Source organism: Felis catus, chromosome C1 (genome assembly GCF_018350175.1).
Source record: "Felis catus isolate Fca126 chromosome C1, F.catus_Fca126_mat1.0, whole genome shotgun sequence".
NCBI lineage: Eukaryota > Metazoa > Chordata > Mammalia > Carnivora > Felidae > Felis > Felis catus.
In genome coordinates, this window is record NC_058375.1 from 152,621,149 (window position 1) to 152,630,347 (window position 9,199).

The window sequence follows — 9,199 nt, forward strand, 5'->3', positions numbered from 1 at the left end:
TAAACAAAAATGAAAAGGAAGGAGCTCAAGCACCACAGGGGATGCTACTTTCTACAGGGGACCAGGAATGTTCTCTCTGATGAGGTGACATCTTAGCACACACCTGAATGAAGTGATAAACACGCAGATATTCGGGACAGGAGCTTTCCAAGCAAACACAGATCTCCTCTGAGAGAAAGCTCTATCTTTACGTAAACATGTGAGAGCTTGTACCTCTAGCATACTTTTTGGTTGTCTTAGCTGAGGATTGAAGAAAACTGGTAGCGGTTTTATGCTTAATTTCATCATAATTTCTGTACTTTTTTTTTGAAACCAAGTAGAAAATAAATCAGTACTTTCCAAACACTTCTTTCAAGATTGCAACTTGACTCGATGCTTCTGCTATAACTGAAACAATGCCAATAGAATTTAGCTAATCTGGAGGAAAATGTCTATTGAAAAAAAGCTACTTATAGAAAACCCTTTTACCAAAACTCCCAAGGTTACTTTGAACAGTAACACTAATGACTAACAGACAATGGCACGATGATTTTAAAAAATGATGGGGGCACCTGGGTGGCTCAGTCGGTTAAGCGTGTGACTTCAGCTCAGGTCATGATCTCACTCACGGCTTGTAAGTTCGAGCCCCACATCAGGCTCTGTGCTGAAAAATATTGAAGGTATAAGAAAGGCACAGAGCCTGGAGCTCACTTCAGAATCTGTGTCTCCCTCTTTCTCTGCCCCTCCCTTGCTCACACTCTGTCTCTCTCAAAAATAAACATCAAGACACAGTGATATAGATTTCAGGGTAGACAAATAGACTTCAAAAATGATATATTTCCTTTGTGAGTATTATTAAAAATAATACAATAAATGAACATTCTATATACTCTCAAAAAAGGGAGTAAGTAATCGTTGTAAATGAATAATTAAGGAAGTAGAATTTTTGTTTTTTAAAAATAGCAATTATTTTAGAACGTTTAAGAGATTTAAGAGATTATCTTCATCAATGTCCTCTTTTGTTTTTTTAAAGTTTTTATTTATTTATTTTTGAGAGAGAGCACGAACGTGTGTGTGTGTGTGTGTGTGTGCAGTTGTGGAGGTGTGGCAGAGAGGAAGAGAGAGAATCTCAAGTGGACTCTGTGCTATGAGCACAGGGACTTCATCTCACAAACCGTGAGCCTCAGGTGCTCAATTTCCTTTTGGCCATTAAGAAAACTAAAACACTAGGAAGTACATGGCTTGTCCAAGGACAAGGAGCCATTGATTTGGCCAAGCTGGAACCTGAATTTATGGTTCTTAATCTGTAGACTAGTACCCTTATTCCCTACATACCACATTCTACTAGTGAATTTAAATAAATTAAATTAAATAAATAAATAAATAAATACTACTATGATACTTATTTTTCAGGTTATGGGCTAATCCCCAATGGCTGTAAAGAGCTCAACATTTTTTTAGTGTGTCCACCAAGCCTTGCCCTCCGTGACTACAGGAATGTGAGAGCATGTTCTATCAGGAAGGCTGTTTTCCTCAATACTAACACGGCTGTAACTCTCTGAGCCAAACACCCTGAGCCCTGGTTCGTGATTGGGAAGAGCTAGATTAATTTAGGACCTTCACCAATGCTTTAAAAAGGCATCAGTGGGACCTGTTGGATTAGAAGGAGGAGATCTAGGATTCAACACTCATTAGGGTAGAGTCTCAACCCTGCTCTGGATCTTTGCAGATGGCAATCATAGAAAACAGGAAACTAAATATCTGCCAGCTGGCTAGGTTTATGTGAAATCATTGGATTAATCAATCCAGTCTGATCCCCAGCTTGTGTATGTTTATTCATCATTTTACCACTACAAGAACAGCCATCAATGATTTCTTTGCTCATTTTATTTTTAAGTGAAAAACATTTCTAAGAAATAATATCTTGAAATATATTAGCTGAGAGTCAGTTATAAAAATAGCAATATAGAAGTAATTTTAAATAGTTCAAGTTAGTTTGATTTTCAAGAGTAACCTAAAATAATTTAGGCACTTGTTTTGCTTAGCCTAAAATTAAGTTATTGATTACTAAAAATTCTTACCACCATACAAGATGTTACTGAAATATGCTATATTGTACTATCTACATAATAGCATGTTATTACTCTTTGCACAGTTTCCATTAGTGACACAAATTGTCCAAGCCATAAGTTTGAATTTCTATATTGTAAACTAAAGGAAATGTACCAGTTGTGGATCTTGGCGTAGGTTCAGCTTAGTTCAACCAACATATATTGAGGCCCTACTAAATCCTAAGCATAGATAATGAAAATACAATTAAGAAATAAACCTTAACTCAAAGAACTTAGATTTAATTTAGAGTTTCAGTCAGAGGTCAGAGGCTCAATAATCTTATATTTGTTTATATTTTATTTAGGATTCGGTAAATATCATCCATCCAGAACTAATCCCACAGCAAAGGCCTTATGCCTTAGGTACAGGTTATGGACCCATAGAATCCCAAACATTTGAAGAAAGTGAAACACTATGTTGTGAGGAGGACATTTGGAGGGGAAGGGCTAATTTGTACCTAGTGGGCTGTCAATAAAATTCTGATGATTCAACAGTAACTCAGCTCTTTTGTTTTGGGACCCAAGGAAGTTATCTCTCACAGTGAAAAGCCTCCAGTGGTATCAGGAATCTCCATGCTGCTCCCTGCCCAACACATCAGGCCATGAGGTTTTATGCTACAGTCATGGCAAGGGATTCTGACATTCAAGTGCTGCAGAAGAGACTAGGAAGGGAACAGGATTCTGTGCAGTTCTATCAGCAGTGCAATCGGAAGTGCCTGGCAGTTGAATGTAAGAGCCATTTGAAATCAGACATTGCTAATTTGGGAATAGTCTAAACACAAACTTTACAAACATTCATAAGATTCATGTTAAGTTTTAGGGCATGCCCTTATCTTCTGTACCAAGCAGAACATTACAACTTGAGATATGACTTATTCTAGAAATTAAACTATAAGAAGAAATAGCCAACTCTCAACTTCTAAAGGGAAAATGTGACATTTACAAAAGTTTAGATTAAAAAACAAAGCTTAGTTTGAATATATATTTTAAAACCAAACAAGCAACAACTTTAAGAAATTCGTAAGACAGTCCCTTAAATTGAAAAATAGGATGGACGAGAAATGAAATATTCAGTAATGTTCTTTTGCTCCAAATAATTTTTTTTAAGTATTTGTGGTTTGGGGAAAGAGGCAATAATTGCTTTACTGAAATAATTGCTTTACTTTGTTAAAAATCTGTACATTTATATTTTGATATTTCTAAAAGCAATGTATATAATGCATATGATTAGATTCCATTAATAATAAAATCTAAAGGAAATCTACTCAAGAATAAAAGCTTTACAGTTGTTTTCTAAATGATAATGTCTTGAAGATTCTGAGTTATGGCAAATATCCTGAAATTGTAGATCAATGATACGAATATTCAATTAACATTTGTGATGATGCAATATGGCCTAACTGTATCCTGCAATAGCACCAGGTGTTTGAACATATATGGACAAAAAATCAGATACAATATAAAATGATATTTAAAGTATTAATAAAAATATAATATGAAATAATAGAAAATAGTAAAATTGGAGTCTACAATCCAGTTCCTCCACTTTATTATTATTATTATTATTATTATTGCTTAGTTTTTATTTCATAGTCATAAACTTAACTCTGCAATCCAGGTAGATGTGGAGGGGAGTAAGGAAAATATGGAACCCATAGAACTCCAGCAACAGCACAAAGGTTATAGGATATTTTGAGCCGATGGGGGCGGGGAGGGGTGCTCTCCTGAGCTGTAGAAGGAACGGTCTGGTAGTTAACATAAAACACAAGTCAAATTTATTAAATTTGTCCACAGTCAGCCCTGGTGATCTTGCTGGTCTTGCCATTCCTGGACCCAAAGCGTTCCATGGCTTCCTTAATATCCACGCCGTCTTACACCTTACCAAAGGCCACGTGCTTGCCCTCCAACCACTCAGTCCTGGCAGATGAAAAATTGGGAACCATTTTTATCGGGTCCGGCATTTGCTATGGACAAGGTGCCAGGACCCGTGTGCTTCAGGATGAAATTCTCATCATCAAATTTCTCCCCATAGGTAGACTTGCCACCAGGGCTCTTAGGGTGTGTGAGGTCACCACCCTGGCACATAAATCCCAGAATAATCCTGTGAAAGCAGGAAGCTTTATAACCCGATCCTTTCTTCCCAGTGCTCGGTGCACAAAAGTTCTCTGCCGTCTTTGGAACTTTGGAAACAGCTAGGAGACTCTGCCCAAGGGGTCACTGTCCAGGACATCTAAGAGCACGGGGGGATTGACCATGGCTGGGCAGCACGGGTGGCGGCAAAGGCAAGGCCCAGTTCCTTCACTTTGAAATTGAAGACCTCGAAGCCAGGTAATTTCTCTCATTCACTTTGACAGAATTATAAAATTCGCTGATGGAACAAAACTCAGCTTTTGCTGATGTTTACCACTAAAATGTGCCACCTCTGATTAGAGTACTGGGGTCAAAGAGTAAACTACTAATTAGTCCATGCTTTACTCAAAAATAATAACATTGTTTAGAATTTTCTAATAAGAATTTCTTTAAACATAATAGGCGTCAGTGGTAAGAAGTAAGAAACAAGAAGTAAGAGCAAGAAGCTTCTAGAAGAAGGAAAGGAGGAGATAGCAGAGGGAAATTTAATCTGCTTCCGTAGTTTGACCAATGCTGGGCCTCTCAAAAATTTAGCTTTGGGTCACTCAATTCAGACATCCTATCCATGATGCTAATTCAGTTAGAAACAATGATCGTCGGTGAGTGGAAAATCCTCAATATTGATTGAGACGGGATTTTTTTGAAGTGTTAAGTTTTATATCTAGTAAACATTGTAGAAGATAAGCTAATTTTGATGTGGGTAGATTGAATTAAAGTCCATAGGGGCTAGCATATTGAAAGGAAAATGAATTACCATATTTTGGAGGTTGTTTTCAGTTGGCAGTGGTGGAATTTGTAGCCACAGCAAAGACCCAGGGTAGGAGGGAGAAAAAGCACGATGTGAGATAGCATCTCCCAAACTAGCCCTATCACAATAGATTCAGTTTCCAGCCTCTCTCTGACCCCAGTGTTACCCTCAAATCCCACTCAGCTTCCATGCCGAGTTTTTTATTCTGCCGCTGTTTTCTCTCTCCATAGTTTCTTTCCAAACCAACATCCACGTTCCACTCATCAACCACTGCTTTAGAAAGCTTCGGGCTGGATGGGCAGGCATCAAGTGCTGGCAGGTGGTGTAGCTGTTAGCCAGCCTTGTGTATCACAAGAGATCTGATGCTATCAAATTCCTTTTCCCCCAAAGACTAAAGAGAGCAAGCCTTTGTGAGCATGCAGGAGGGGGATGAAAACAGTTTGTCTCCTGAGCGGCCAGCCTTTGTCATATTACAAATGAAATCACTTTGGAAATTTAGAGAATTAATATCATAATGAAGACGGTAGTACCCATTAGGGTGGTCTAATGTTGCTCTGGAGAAATGTGATGGATGCCCAGTGGCTGCAAACCCTTATTTGCAGAGAGTCACCTCTGCAGTTGCCATTATTAGGAAGATGTCTGAAGCAAAGGATCAGACACAACCATTGCAAGATGAGATAGTGTTTGACTGGTTTCCAGGGAACCGAAGGATACAAGCTTAGTTGTACCTGTCACTATGGCTCCCAGCATTTTTCCCCCTTAATGTCTTTTTTAGCTGTAGGAAGTTTCTCTTTAAAGATTCAGTGCTTTGCTAATGGCATAAAGTGAGTAATGGGGAGCATATAAAAATGTTATATAGATTACAAATGGATTCGGTCTATTTTAAGACAATGTGTGCCAGCCCTAAAGGACAATTTTATTTGGCTTTAGTTTTCTCTTGAAAATAAATTTAGCCAAACATTCTGAAATGGACACACCACTGGCATCCTTACGTTCATTTAGTTTTCTATGTAAAGTATCACCGGCTTTCCATGGCAGTATACGTGCCTACCCCAAATCTGATCTGCATTTGCTGCTCTTTTCTGCACTAAACCCCAGAATACAATACTTCCGGGAATTACCGTAAAATCTAATTGAATCATCGTTTCTGATACCCAAATGTCTCTACCTCTTGAACTGCTCTCCAGTGACATTGGTATACATAATAGGAAATGAGAGTTTTCCAAAACTCCATATCAATTCCAGATTAGATGAAAAAGAAGGATAATTTCCCTGAGAAAACTTTGGAATGGTGTAGAAGAAGGGAAAGGCTAAATATTTAAAGATTTCCTGGAAAGTAAGATTATGCCCATTTTTCTTCCAATTCACAGCTCGTCCTTTTGTGTCTCAGATCTGAATATAAATTCAATTTGTATTTCTTATTCCTGTGCCTGCCATTTACCGAGTAACATCTCTTCTCTGCAGTGTTTTTCTTCCAATATCTCTCTCTTTTCAAAACAGGTTTATAATGTGTTGTTTGTTTGTTTGTTTGTTTTTAAATTTGAAACTGCTGACACCCAGTCATAATCAATAATCCAATATCTCTCCCTTTTCAAAACAGGTTTATAATGTGTTTTTTGTTTGTTTGTTTTTTGTTTTTTGTTTTTTAATTTGAAACTGCTGACACCCAGTTATGAAACTGACATAATCACCCAGGTTTTGGAAATCTTGGTCAATGATAAATGGAAACAACTCAGGAATGATTCCCAATTCTTTTCCCAACATGAACAAAAACAAAATAGCTAAACTTATTTACTAACCAATTAGAGACCAAACTTGGACTATTCTAGGATTTGGTTCAGTGAATATCCAGGGTTTTTCTGTTGAGCTGCTTTTAATTTCCTGTTCTCTTCTGTATTCAAAACATTTTAGGACAGCCAGCCTAAAGGTCCAGTCAAATCTCTCTCATGTGAAATAATAAATGGGAAGCAAGGTTCAGCAAAAAGCTGAGCTAACTACTCTTTGGGTTGTCTCTGGTGCCTTTTGAAGGGGACACAATTAATTTAATTCATAAAGCCTTATTACCTTTACGAAACAGTAAATTCGATTTGCTCTCTAAACACAAAAACTTGCTGATCACCCATATGTAGCCTTCGCATGTTCGTGTTGGTGCATATTGTATTTCAAATCTGTATTTTATCGCATATCTTATTAGTCTTTAACTTTATCATGCATCTAAGTCAGTTTTCCCCGGCTATATTTAAGTCTTCTTAAAAACAATAAATATTTATCTTCACAGTACCTAGCCCCATGTTAGGCATATAGCAAGGACTCCATAAGTACGTGCTAAATGAAATCAAACTGGTGTAACCAGTAAATGCTATGAACTTCCTAAAACTCAATATAGATAAACAAGCCCTAAGTGTGGAAGGAAATGTATGTGGTCACTCTTCTGTACTGTTTTAAATTTCCTTCCAAACTGTGACATACATATCCCGTAATAAAGATATCCATCCTCCCTAAAGCAAATAAAAGGGTCCTAATGAACGTAATGGACCCCACTAGCATTCAGACTCTGCAAACGCCAAATGTGATCTTGGACAGAGAGGAATCTAATGAAAACAATCACATTACACATAGCTCTTCCCTGCTCGGTGCTCAATAAGTGAGCAGCGGGCTCTCTGTGTCTAGCTTACAGAAAACAGGAGGTAGCAGTTTGCAAGGAGCAGTGTTTTAATGTGATTGGACTATAACAGACAATCTATTTACAGCGTGCTCTGGGGAGCTTATAAACAAATGTTGAGTAATTTCAGCCAGCAGTAATTACCCTTGCAGCTGACAAGGATAGCATGAGACTTTCTCCTTCACCTTCAGCCCAGTCCAGAAGGCAGTGCACAAAATGCCACTTCTAATTATTTCTGCATTTCTATGGCTAAAGACCAAAGTATGTTATTAGAGAACATTTTAGAAGCTTTTTAAAAGCTTATTTATTAGGACAATTAAAAGTCATCACTATGACAGCAAATAAAAGGTTCCATTCTCAGGAATGCAGTATCAGATGAGCCTCTGCCCACTCACCTTTCAAGCAATGCGGACTTGTTTTGTGTTGTCTATTGTTAAGAGTCAAGACCACAGCTCGGTAATAAAAAGGAATAGTATCTGGAATGCATTCAGTTTAATTCTGAGATGTGCCTTTTACTCTTTATGATTTTCAAGCCATTTAGAGCATATAGCTGAAATTATTTCTCAAATGGCACAGAATTTTGAAATGTGTGTGTGTGTGTGTGTGTGTGTGCGTGTGTGTGTTCTGTGATTACAGATGCTATCGGTGATAAAATGCATGTGGTCCTACTGTCTCCCCACTTGTACCTCTCACAGATTTTTAAAGGATTTTTATCTGGAGAGGTCACTCATGTTGCATCAGTGTGACACAGACGTTAAAAATTCAAAGATCTAAAAATAAACCTTCGGCAGATAAGCTTCTCACGGAGGACTGAAGGAGTAAAACAATTATGCAGAGCAATCACCCTGAGCGTTTGTAATTAACAATCAAATTACTTCCCAGAAGTGTCCAACAAGAGAACTTTTGTTGAACATTTCTATACGTGCCAAACTACCCCAAAGTAATTGGGGAAATCAGTGAACTGTGGTATGTGCTGGTTCTCAAACACCACGGCCAGTTTGGCGTTCACCGAGCTTCTGTCCGCCTCAGTAAGTTCAGTTCAGAGCCCTACTATAGGAATTGACAGCCGATATCTCATCCCGCAAAGTATATTATTTACATTTTTGATACGTTACATTACATTACATTCTGTCATGTTGCATTTCATCAACAAGGGATAGAATGTTGCATAACTTCATATGACATGATGACAGATCTCTCTCTCTCTCTCTCTCTCTCTCTCTCTCTGTCACACACACGCACGCACACACACACACACACACACACACCACAAAACTTTTAGGTCAGAACTGTGGGTCTGAGGAAATGCTTTTGGATTTTGGCCCTGAAAGGATCCTAGGAGTATTCCAAGGATAACAAATGCCACGGGTCTGTCGTGACAATAACATCATATTGCCCTGCACAGTGATGCCTGAGCTTATTCGATATATATTTTGCCACCTGTTTGTAAATATTCTTAAATGAGTCGTTACGATGCACAGCGGACCGCAAAAACCCAGGTTCTGAATGTTAAACAACAATATGCTGAAACTCAACGTCCTTGAAAGAAACACCGAAAAACCCAGATTA

At 38.0% G+C, this 9,199-nt stretch overlaps 1 pseudogene; it reads right to left on the reverse strand.

The window, feature by feature from the left end:
- Positions 1-3,622: 3,622 nt before the first annotated feature.
- LOC123379394 lies at positions 3,623-8,775 on the reverse strand (annotated as a pseudogene).
- Positions 8,776-9,199: the final 424 nt, after the last annotated feature.